This window comes from Episyrphus balteatus, chromosome 1, assembly GCF_945859705.1.
Source record: "Episyrphus balteatus chromosome 1, idEpiBalt1.1, whole genome shotgun sequence".
In the NCBI taxonomy this organism is placed as follows: Eukaryota; Metazoa; Arthropoda; class Insecta; order Diptera; family Syrphidae; genus Episyrphus; species Episyrphus balteatus.
Genome location: NC_079134.1, coordinates 60420164 through 60433726, shown reverse-complemented (window position 1 = coordinate 60433726; position 13563 = coordinate 60420164).

Below are 13563 nucleotides of genomic sequence, written 5' to 3'. Positions count from 1 at the left end.
CACAACCATTTTTTTTTTTGTTCGTTTGCACGATTTACTCTTTTGTGAAAAAGAAGAAGCGGTGCCCACACCAAAGTGTGCCGTTTTTATTGTTACACATCATTTCGTCTAGGTATAGGAAATCAAGTGTATGTATTCGTTTTTTTTGGGAAAAAAGAATACATTATATATTTTGGTTTTGTAATGTGGTGCGCGAAGCACTTTTTGTCATGTTTTTTTTTTTGTCTTTTTTTTCGTTATGAAGTAATGACAGTTGAGTAATTTTTTTTTGGAATTTTATCTCGAACACTCTAACTAGAATGCGGTTAGGTTTTAGGTAGGGTGTCCATTTGGGACCTTAAGGGGTTATATCTAGTTGTAAGTGCGAAAAAACATTCTTTTTTGCGGATTTTTTGTGAAGAGGCATTTCATTATACAAACATAAAGAATACATGTACATATAGCAAATTTAATGTATAAAAATAATTCGCTGTGTATTTAGAAAAATATTGGGTTCCGTTATTTTTGTAGTAGATCTCCTAGACGACCTCCAAAAAAAGCTGTCTGGCGGTGAGCAAGATATCTCTGATACAAATCACCCAAAATTGAAAAATCCAAAATATTCATTTCTAGGATAGACAAATGCAAGTAATGAACGAAGGAATAGTCAAAATTTTGATTTTTGACAAAATGGCGGCTTCTCAAAGACAAAAATCGTTTTTTTTTACGAAAATTTACACTTTAAAATGGCATAAAAAATCCAATTATTGTCAAAAACCTTTTTCCTTCGTTCATTACCTGACAAAAGTATCGAAAAAAATTCAGTAAAAATTTCAAGCCGATCGGTCCAGCCGTTCCGGAGTAATCGTGCTCACCGCCAGACACATTTTTTTTGGAGGTCGTCTAGGAGATCTTCTACAAAAATAACGGAACCCAATATTTTTTTAAATACACAGCCAATTCTTTTTATACATTAAATTTAATATAAGGATATGTATTCTTTAGGTTTATATAATTAAATGCCTCTTTACAAAAAATCCACAAAAAAGAAGGTTTTTTTTGCACTTACAACTAGATATAACCCCTTAATAAAAAGAGAACATTTTACTCTAGAACCTTTAAAAAAAGAGGACTTAAAAGAAAAAAAAATAAAGAACAAAAAAGAGAGTAATTGATAAGAAAAAGCAAAAGCTAACGTCACATAAGCAGGTTCTGGAAACCCTAGTTTTAGGACAATGTTGTGGTAGGTAAGGGAGCCAGGTAGGTATGGACATGTTTTCAAGTTTTTTTTCTTTTATGTTTCCGTATAATACTAATAACTCTTTCGCTTACTGAAATTATTATAATTATGTTTTTTTTTTTGCAGTAGTGTTACAAACTAATATTGACACAATTTACTGCTCACTGCTGCGACCGCAATATGTGGAGGAAATAAAACGAGACGATGATTTCTGGAACAACTATTTTTTCAAAATTTTAGAATAATTAGCTTCTTCCTGAATTTGTTGTTGATCTTCGAATTCCTCGTGGAGTGCCAATAAGGAAACCCACAGAAGAAAATGGATGAATTCAAATATTTTCTGTTTTTTTTTTTGTCTGTTTGGTGTAATGTGCAATCTCATTCAAAACTGTGACAGACATGGGTTTTTTACTCAATGAGTTAGGAAGGTAGTTACGTTTCTTCCTCAGAATATATACCATATACCAACACCAGCGTATCGGCGCACAGTGGTGCCATTTCTGGACGAAAAGTCATGAAATTTGGTACTCTGAATGATTATAGTATGGAGAATACGAAAAGGCTGCCAACTTTTTTTTATTCAAAATGGCGGCTCCAAAATGGCGGAAAGAATGAGCGTTAAAATAGAATTTTCATTTTCAAAACAATATATAAGCTAGAAATTGGGCTAAATTAATGTCAAAAAGATTTAGGACTCATAGATTAATATTCATTTCAAAAAATTTGAAAACAAATTCCAAAAAATGCCAATTTTGTAAAACACACTTTAAGACCTCTAATTACGCTATTTCATGCATTTTTTTTTTAATTTATCACAATTTTGAGATCTATTCTATTTATGTTTCATAAGAAAATTGAAAATATTGGGGTTATAAGGTTGCCAACTATGTTTTTAAGTAAATATAAGAAAACATGATATAATGAAAAGTTTCAATGTTCAATAAAACTGAGAATTTATTTTTTTCCGTAAACCAAAATAAATTTTTGTAATAGATTTTAGCGTTTTAAATTCAAATCCGGAGTCAAAAAAAAATTTTTAACGTCACGTTTGGAAAATATAAATTAATTTTGATCTGCTTATATCTCAAAAACGTGACGTCATAGATTTTTTTTTGACTCCGGATTTGAATTTAAAACGCTTAAATCTATTACAAAAGTATATTTTGGTTTACGAAAAAAATAAATTCTCAGTTTTATTGAACATTAAAACTTTTCATTATATCATGTTTTCTTTTATTTACTTAAAAACATAGTTGGCAATCATATAACCCCAATATTTTCAATTTCCTTATGAAAAATAAATAGAATAGATCTCAAAATTGTGATAAATTAAAAAAAAATGCATGAAATAGCGTAATTAGAGGTCTTAAAGTGTGTTTTACTAAGTTGGCATTTTTTGGAATTTTTTGATTTTTTTGTAATGAATATTAATCTATGAGTCCTAAATCTTAAATCTAACACCTTTTTGACATGAATTTAGCCCAATTTCTAGCTTATATACCTACTGTTTTGAAAATGAAAATTCTATTTTAACGCTCATTCTTTCCGCCATTTTGGAGCCGCCATTTTGAATAAAAAAAGTTGGCAGCCTTTTCGTATTCTCCATACTATAATCATTTAGTGTACCAGATTTCATGACTTTTCGTCCAGAAATGGCCGTGCAAATGAATTTTGTCGCCAAAAACGAAGAATGGCACCACTGTGCGGCGCGGCGGGCCGCATACAAACACACGCACTTTCACACACACTCCTCTGTTTGACATTTGTCTGAACATTTGTTGTTGTTTTATTTTTTTTATACGCACAGATTTCGCACACAATTACAAAATTAGATTTCATATTCTATTTGCAGTGGAAAATCTGAGAATTTTACACAAAAATCTCAAAAGTCAATAGAAAACGACATTATATTCCAAACCAGTTTTCGTCCATTAACACCATATCCATATAAAGATCTATGTACCTACATCCATGTCTCTGTCTAACATCCGCAGATCCGCGATGTTATTGAAAACAAAAATAACCTATCACTTGTCGCATTCTACATTTTTCTATGGTCATACTCCTTTTTTTGTATCTTCTTACTTCCAACTTGTTTATGTTCCAACTTCAAACAAAAAAAAGGGGTATCTTCGAAAAAAACAACCCTGGTGGTAAATCGATGAACTATAATTAGCCGTAACGACTTTTGATACAAAATTGAGTTATATTAATTGTGTCATTTTGCAATAATAAGTAGCTTTTTGATTATTTTTTTTTTGTTGGATCAATTAAAAGAAGGTCTTTTGTTATTTGGGGAAAATTATATTGCTTTTTTCATACAACTACACATTTAAAAATGCATGAGAAAATGAGCAATTTTGATGTTCTTCGTGAAATGATTATTCAAAAATAGGGCCAAAAATGAAAAATCCGCTCAGACCATGTTCTAATTTTATTCATTACCTTTAAATTGACATATATATCATATGTGTTTTCCACTTCAGTTTCTCATAAAATATACAAGAGAAAAGTTGTTTTCGGCTATTTTGCAAAAACTGTTATTGAAATATTAATATAAGGTATGAACTAAATTTAAAAAGTAAAAATGTGGCTGGACCATGTTTTAGATTAATTGTCAATCTTTCATTAGCAAATTAGTTTTTTGCAATAAGTGTTCTGTGGACCTCACAAACTGTGCAGAAAATTTCCGAATTTCTCGTTTTTCTCAAAATTTTATCCGGAGGCCTCTTAACCCCCTTCCTTGAAATATTTTGCAGAGTAATCGGAATTTGCTTTCCATAGTCATCCTGTTGATTTTTATACTGGTGTTATCTGTTAAAGTGGGTTTATTGACAGCCCTGGTGGTATGTTAAATTTGGAAACTGCTGCGGTAACTCCTTCTGAATGCCCTGCTGGGGGCTTAACGAGTGCTGCTGGTCCTATGAGGGCTCCTTTTAGCTCCTCCGGCTGAGGATAGACTGCTGCGGTCTCCTCTATAACCCCATCAGATTTTTCTTCTTCCGCTACTGCAAACTGCTTGATAAAGTCATCTTTCATTTCATCTTGAATTTTTTTTACCTCATCGTAAAAACCTTTAGTGAAGTATTCGTGTTCAGTTACCTGCGGATAATTGTCTCTTATCTCGCTATCAACATTGTCGAATACTTTCCATAATTCATTTTATATTGTCCACCGCGCATATAAATAATCCAGGGTTTTCCTTCCTGGACCATCCTTTCCGTAATTGCGAGCAAGTGTACAGATTTCTTTTCCTACAGCTTCTTGCTGATTGGTAAGTTCCTCAATTGTAGCCACCATTTTAATTATTTTTTGTATTGAATTGTTAGTAATTGAAAAGAACTTCTTTTCATTTTTACTTTTTTAAGTCTTCTTATTATGACTCACTTCGCAACACTGTTTCTTTTTCTGTTTAAATCAACTTTTTAATTAGTTTGATGTTTATTATTTTTTTTTTTTTTATTTTGTTAATTACTTGATTTACAGGGCACTAAACTCTTTTAGTCAGTCCTGTCATGGTCGCCAAATGTTCATTAAACTTTAGAACTTTTTATATTAATAAAATAAAATCACTTATATTTTCTTACTGATTCTTTATAAATTTATTTGAAGATGTGTACTTAAAGGTGGTTGGAAAGCGAGTGCCCATTATGCCGATCATTCAAAGGTAGCTTGCCAAAAATGACAAGTCAGCATAATGAACATTGAACCTTTATTATTGGATCTCATTTCGTCTGGTCTCACGCAAATGTAGGAGTTTGGTGGAAATATTAGTGATATGGTAGGAAGGTAAAAAATGGGTGATAGAACACAAAAATAAGTTTACATAATTATTGTTGCTATTAAAAAGAACACTCAGTGGGAACTGGTAAGAAATCATTTCCCATCGTGTCAGCATTAATGTAATGTGATAATACTATTGGTCAGGTTTTTTGTTTACTTAAAATGTTTACTTAACAAATCGATTATTTCGAAAACCATTAATTGAAATAACTTGATTTAAAAATAAGAATAAAGTGTGCAATTTTGGCTTTTGAAAAAGGTATCATTTATAACTGTAAGTGTTGCCGTTGTTTTTGAATAATTTTTTTTTTATTTTTCGTCATATTTTAGAAAATTGCCCCTCCCGCCTAAACGGGGGGAGAGAGACTCCCCCTCCCATAGTGAAAAATGCTTATATTTGACTGTTCTATAAAATGCCGTTATTATTTTTCAACGCCTTAGTTATCGTACTCTTGCCCGGAGGGGGTGAAGGTCAAAAATATAGTGAACAAAATTGTTTGTGGAATATCATCATATGATACATGTTTATCAGGTATTTTTTGATGCTGAATGTAACGACATAAAAATAAAGTCAATACGATTGCTCTAAGAAAAGTTTTTGCCGAATAAATACAAGGGTGCTTGTTTTTTGACCTCAACAGGTAAAATATAACTAAAACCCATGTGAAAATCATGCTATACTGATGAAATTCGGGATGAAGATTTAAGATAAAGCGGGACAAAGAATTCAAAAAGTTCTTAAAAATATTGTAACGATGAATTACTGAACTACTTTTAAGATAAAAGTCTGAACACACTACCTACTACTGCAAAGGTAGAAATGTGAACGGACCTTTAGTAATTAAGAAAAATATCCCACTGAACACATCTAAAAATATCCCACTGAACACATCTAAAAATATCCCACTGAACACATCTAAAAATATCCCACTGAACACATCCCAAAATATCCCACTAGACTGGAAGTATGAAGTGCCCCTCCTGGAAAGGAAGTTTCGAGAGGCAGGGACGAGAGCCTTCGAGGACGTTCTCGAGTCACGAGATTCCGGTATAAAAGGGCAGCGTAGACACCGACCGGACACAGTTTAATCTTGAAAGTGAAAGAGTACAGTACAAAGTGAAATAAAGTGTTGCGAATTGTTAGTAGCAAATAAAGTGAATTAAAAGTGTGTTTGTTTGAGCGAATAATAAAAGTAAATTGAGTTGAAATAAAGTGTGTTCTTATTTGAACGGAAATATAAGTGTAAATTAAATAAGTTTTATTCTGAACCCGGAATAAAACGTTACATTGGTGTCAGAAAAGTGGAATAAAACTTATTTATTTGTGCGAATAAGATAATTTCGCGAATAAAATAAAAAGTGCGCGTGTGTTTTAACAATAAACAAAGTTTAAAACATTTTGAAATAAGTAAAAGTGCTCGCGTTTAAAAACAAAAAAAAAAAGTTAAAATGGGTAAGTCATTAAATCAGTTAAGTTTGACTGAGCTGAAGGCGGAATTAACTAAACGAGGTCTTCCTACTGCTGGATCGAAAAATGACCTCATTATTCGCCTGCAGGATTATTTAACCCAGAAAAGCGAAGATTTGGATACATTTCAATTCGAAGTTGAAATGGTAGAAGAAGGAGTAAGTACTAGTTCCGATATGTCATCCATGATGGCTGTTCTCCTTGCAAAATTTGAAGAACTGAAAGATCAAATGGAACAGCAACGTAAAGAACAAAAGGATGAACAGAAGAATCTTCTCGAACAAATGGAAAAACAACGTACCGGGCAAAAAGGTGAACAACAGAATCTTCTCGAAAAAATGGAGAAACAAGGCAATGAGCAAAAGAACCTTCTTGAAGAACAGAAAAATCTCTTAGAGGGAAAACTTGCTGATTTCGAGAAAAAGTTCACTGCTCTTAACGAACGTGTCGAAGAAAAGCTGTTGGCGATGGACACAAAGTTCGAAGATAAATTCCAAGACATGGCTAAAGAGTTGGACAAGGTTCGAAAAAATAAGGCCCGAGAAAGTTCTGGTGAGTATTCAAAGAAGAAGGAAATGCATCCACCAACCTTTGATGGACAAAGTTCTTGGTCGATCTACAAGAAACAGTTTGAGTCAGCTGCCACAACAAATGGCTGGGATGACGAAGACAAATGTATAGCGCTGACTCTTGCTCTTAGAGGTCCTGCTGCTGAGTTGTTACAAACTTTACCACCAGAAAAGAATGGTAACTTTTGCTCTCTTGTCCATTTCATTGAAAAACGCTTTGTAGATGGCCATATGCAGGAGGTCTTCCGCGTCCAACTCAATACAAGAATCCAGAAAAGAGGAGAAACTCTGCAACAACTCCAAGCTGATATTGAAAGGTTAGCTCATCTGGCATATCCGACAGCAGGAGACGACATTATCAATCAGTTTGCGACAGAAGCCTTTGTCCGTGCTGTTTCTGACATAAATCTTCAGCGAGCGATACGAACAGCTGGAAAACGTTCCCTTCCTGAAGCATTAGCGTTCGCACTGACTATGGAAGCAGCAGAACAGGCTTCTCAAGGCGTTCATCGGGTAAGAGAAGTTGCAGTGGAAGAATGCTGTTGTCAAAAACTCGCATTCCAAAGAAACCAGAGGGACGGAGCTGCTCGATGCTGGAACTGTAAAAAGACCGGACATCTCCAGCGGCAGTGCAGATTGCCACCAAGAAGAACTGCTTGCCAACAATGTGGAAACAGGAATATTGCACAACAACAGGTAAGCGATACAACCAACGCTCATCCTCAACTTGATTCCCATTCGGGAAACGAGTAAGAACCAACTTCGAGGGGCAGAAGCTGGTTTCTGGTATCGATGGCCCCAGAACCACAATTCAAGTCTCACAGACTAAACGAGACAACAAAAGTCTGACAGTGGAGGCGACCATAAACAACAAACAACACGTGGCTACAATTGACACCGGTGCCACCCACCGCCTCCATTGTACGAAGAGACTTGGTGAAGATGACATGGCTACATAACACCAACAGCTACCGTCTGAAGACCGCCACAGGAGAAGCAGCAAGGGTGTACGGAGAAGTTCGTCTTACGATCCGTATGGCAGAACTAGAGTTTTCGCAAGTGGTTTTGGTGGCAGATATATGTGACGAGTGCATCATTGGAATCGACTTCATGAAGGAGCATGGAATCATTTTGGATATCGGTAATCAAGTCCTGAAATACAGAAATGTAGAGATTCCAATGGTCTATGGCACTGAAAACTCGACAACAATTAGAACTGTCATCAAAGAAGACATGTGCCTGCCTCCTTCTTCAGAAGTTTTTGTGTGGACCAAGTTAAAGGGGAACTTTGGAAGCCATCGATACCTCATGGTTGAACCAGAAGTTGAGCAAAGTTCCGAAAACATCATCATCGGGAAGACTCTTGTGGCACCAAAGAACAACATGGTACCTGTACGGATACTTAACATCAAACCGTACCCAATCAAGCTTAAGAAAGGAGAAGTTGTTGGGCAATGTGAATCTGTGGCCGCAGTAACTAAGATCAACGAGGTGGATACACAGATGACTATGAACTCAGAGAAACTAAAGACTCAAATTCTTAAATCAGACAACTTGAGTAAACATCAGCTTAATGTTGCGGGAAGGCTTCTTCACGAATATGCTGATATCTTCTCTTCACCCAGCGGGCAGTACGGCCGAACACAACTCGCGCAGCATCAAATCGATACAGGAGATGCTAGGCCGATTCGTCAACCAGCAAGACGTCTCCCCTTGGCCAAACAAGGTGAAGTTGAAGAAATGATATCGACAATGAAGAAAGATGGGCTGATCGAAAATTCCAAAAGCCCTTGGGCATCACCGGTAGTTCTCGTCAAAAAGAAAGATGGAAGCACTCGATTTTGTGTCGACTACCGCAGGCTGAATGATGTGACGAAGAAAGACAGCTACCCGCTGCCAAGAATCAGCGATACTCTAGAATCTAGATGCAATGGAAGGAGCACAATGGTTTTCGACTTTGGATTTGAAGAGTGGCTACTGGCAGGTAGAAATCCATCCAGAGGATCGGGAGAAGACGGCTTTCTCCACAGGGAATGGTCTGTGGCAGTTTAATGTCATGCCGTTTGGGCTATGCAATGCCCCAGCTACTTTTGAGCGCTTAATGGAGTGCGTTTTAAATGGATTAACCTGGAAATCTTGCCTAGTCTATTTGGATGATGTCATCGTTTACGGGAAAACATTTGATGACCATTGTAAAAACCTGAAGGCTGTATTCCAAAGGCTACGAGAAGCACATCTTAAGTTGAATCCAAAGAAATGTGCACTTTTCAAGACCGAGGTTAAATATTTGGGGCATATCATCTCATCCAAAGGAGTGAAGACTGATCCTGAAAAAGTTGACACTGTGAAGAACTGGCCAACCCCTCAGGACAAGCATCAACTTCGGAGTTTCCTCGGTCTGGCAACGTACTATCGACGATTTGTGAAGGATTTTGCGAGAATCGCCAAAAGCTTGCACCAACTTACGGAGAAGGGTAAACCCTTTAAATGGTCAGGTGAGTGTGAGAAAAGCTTTCAGGAACTGAAGCTGCGGTTATGTGAAGCTCCTGTGCTGGCCTATCCGACTCCAGGCAAACAATTCATCATTGACGCAGATGCAAGTAATGTTGGAGTTGGTGCTGTTTTATCGCAAGTTCATGACAGAGAAGAAAAGGTCGTTGCCTATTTCAGCAAGGTACTCTCGAAAAAAGAAAGAAACTATTGCGTGACCAGAAGGGAACTTCTAGCTCTAGTATTGGCAACAAAGCACTTCCATAAGTACATCTATGGACAGAAGTTCCTTCTTCGCACAGATCATGGTGCACTTAATTGGCTTTTGAACTTCAAAAATCCAGAGGGTCAAGTAGCAAGATGGATCGAGATACTTCAGACGTATCAATGTCAGATTCAACATCGAAGAGGAAAACTGCATTCAAATGCAGACGCATTATCTCGGCGACCGTGCAATCAAGACTGCAAGCATTGCACACGACTAGAAGAAAAGGAAGTTGTCGCTGTTAGAAGAACGAGAGCTGATCCCATTTGCGACTGGAGTAATGAAGAACTCAGAATGGCCCAACAGGAAGATTCGGACATCGAACCCATCCTTGCATGGAAGGAACATCAAGAGAAACCAGAATGGGCCGACATCTCCGACCGAAGCCCCACTCTAAAAGCATATTGGGCACAATGGGACTCACTTCATGTGCAAGAAGGGCTACTCAGGCGTAAGTGGGAATCCGCAGATGGTAAATCCTATGTAATGCAGCTAGTTGTACCTCAGTCAAAGGTAAATGATGTTCTCCGAGAGATGCACGGTGGAACTTCTGGAGGCCATTTAGGCATCAACAAGACGCTGGAAAAGCTACGACAGCAATTCTACTGGTTACGTATGAGAGAAGACGTTGAAAAGTGGTGCCGAAAATGTGATACTTGTGCCGCTAGCAAAGGACCACCTAGAAAAATCCAAAGCAAGATGCAGCAGTACAATGTGGGTGCACCTTTTGAGAGAATTGCAATAGACGTAGCAGGTCCTTTTCCCGAAACCAACAACGGAAATCGATACATCCTTGTAGTGATGGACTACTTCAGCAAATGGCCTGAGGCATTTGCCATTCCAAACCAGGAAACCAAAACAGTTGCGGATAAGATTGTCTTTCATTGGGTGAGCAGGTTCGGAGTACCCATGGAACTTCATTCCGACCAAGGAAGGAACTTCGAATCTAAGATTTTTCAAGAGGTTTGCTCACTCCTTGGCATCAAGAAGACGCAAACAACACCGCTTCATCCACAATCTGATGGGATGGTTGAGCGATTTAACAGGACACTTAAGGAACACCTGTCAAAAGTAGTCAATGATAATCAACGAGACTGGGACCGACATATTCCATTATTCTTGATGGCTTATAGAAGTGCAACACATAGTTCTACTGGACATACACCATCGGAAGTCCTATTTGGCTCAACAATACGTCTGCCAAGTGAGATAAAATTTGGAAGTGTTCCAAACGAGCCACATGAAATGGATGAGTACGTAGATAACCTGAAAGGAACACTGGCTGACATTCACCAACGGACAAGGACAAATATAAAAGCGTCTAGTGACAGGATGAAAACAAGATATGACGCACGAGCGACAGCAACAGGGTTTCAAGAAGGAGAACTTGTGTGGTTTTACAATCCCCACCGACAAAAGGGACTATCACCGAAGCTACAACAAAACTGGGAGGGCCCTTACACAGTAATAACCAGAATAAACGACGTGGTTTACCGTATACAAAGAGGGGTAAGAGGCAAAGTAAAGGTAGTTCATTGTGACCGTTTACATCGTTATAATGGTGAAAGAAGCAATGGAGTTGTTCGGGACGAACAATCCTAAGAGGTGGGCAATGTAACGATGAATTACTGAACTACTTTTAAGATAAAAGTCTGAACACACTACCTACTACTGCAAAGGTAGAAATGTGAACGGACCTTTAGTAATTAAGAAAAATATCCCACTGAACACATCTAAAAATATCCCACTGAACACATCTAAGAATATCCCACTGAACACATCCCAAAATATCCCACTAGACTGGAAGTATGAAGTGCCCCTCCTGGAAAGGAAGTTTCGAGAGGCAGGGACGAGAGCCTTCGAGGACGTTCTCGAGTCACGAGATTCCGGTATAAAAGGGCAGCGTAGACACCGACCGGACACAGTTTAATCTTGAAAGTGAAAGAGTACAGTACAAAGTGAAATAAAGTGTTGCGAATTGTTAGTAGCAAATAAAGTGAATTAAAAGTGTGTTTGTTTGAGCGAATAATAAAAGTAAATTGAGTTGAAATAAAGTGTGTTCTTATTTGAACGGAAATATAAGTGTAAATTAAATAAGTTTTATTGTGAACCCGGAATACAACGTTACAATATTTTTGGTGAAAGGGTGTTTTTTTTTATGGGTTGAATTATGTGTGAGAAAGGTATCATAACAGCTTACTAAATTTTATTAATTTTTAAAAATTAGTGAAAAAGTTTTGGTTGGTATAAGAACTAAGAATCTATAAGGTGTACAAAATTATCTTGAGTGAAATGGTGTTGTTTTTTTTAAGGGAATGGTGAAATTTGGAATTAGTTCCACGAAAACTGGGAACAAATTGTTACACCAATGAAAATTGGTGGCAATGGTGCAGTGGATGTAGTACTTGACTGCTAACCTGAAGGTTGTGGGCTCGAGCCCTACCTCAGGCAGCATTCTTTTCTTAATCCCCCAGCTTGGAAGCCACCCGTGGGACTATATGAGATAATAATCATCCTATTCTCAATTCACTGTACCAACAAAAATTCTTTCCTATCTTTCTATTCCTTCTAACTAGTGCTGTGCAGTTGCATTTAAAAGACCTTAGGTCTTACAGGCATATAGTTAAATTATTATTAAAAAAAAAAATGTTTCATTTATAACAGAAACCCAGAACCCAAACAGTCTATACAAATGTTTTAGGTTAAAGGGTGTTATTTTGGGAAATAGAGAAAAATCCGCGATAAGTCCGATAAAATCAATGGTATAAATGGTACCCTTACGAAATTCGTAAATATATATTCTCTTTCCTATGGGAATTACGAATAACAGAAATCTATACATTTTTTTCATGTGAAAGGGTGTTTTTTTTAGGTGTAAAGAAAATATTGGTATACATATAAGTATGTTATACTAGAGTAATATTAGTGGTGCACTACTGAAATTCGGCAATTATGTTTCTTTTAAGATAAGAACCAAGAATCTGTAGTGTCTATAAAAATATCATGATTTAAAGGGTGTTTTTTTGAGTGAAAACAAAAATGATGGGTCACCTTAATGAAATTCGGTAAGAACATTGAATTTGGGATAGAAAGCAAGAATAAAGAGTTTTCATAAAAAAATTTAGGTGAAAGGGTGTTTTTTTCGAAGAGACAGTAAAATCTGCAATCGGTCCCAAAAAGCCAACCATGATATTTTTATAGACACTTTATTGCAATGGTGCAATGGTTTTTTGCATTGGTGCAGTGGATGTAGTGCTTGACTTATTCGACTTGTACTGTGGAACAGAGTGCACGCGCAAATCGGCTTTCACAGTGTTTATAATTCGATTTCGGCAAGTGTAAAGTAAACTAGAAGCAAGTTAGCCAGTAAAGCTATCAAATCAGCGATGGCTTAAAGGAAGTGGCGTCGGACCCAGTCGATAGTGTACTGTGAAAGAGTGTAGACGTATTCGACTTTCATAGTAAATTTTAAATCGGTATCGGATTTAACAAGTACTTAGTTAGCCAGTTAGGCTCTCAAGTCGTCAATAGCTCAGTGGTAGTGACGTTGGACCGGAGAGCTGAATTAACGGCGTTCGATTCCCAGCTGGGTCCAAGTTTATTTGGAGTTTTTTTTTTAAACAAATAAAGTGCAAATATCATTCGCTTGAGTTAAAGCTAATGCAATCGGGTGATATAGCGGGGACAAAGGTGCCCCAGCTACAGCAGAAAAAAAGCAATCAACGGCAATCAAGCGAACGGCAAGTTGGCCAACGGCAACAACAGCCGA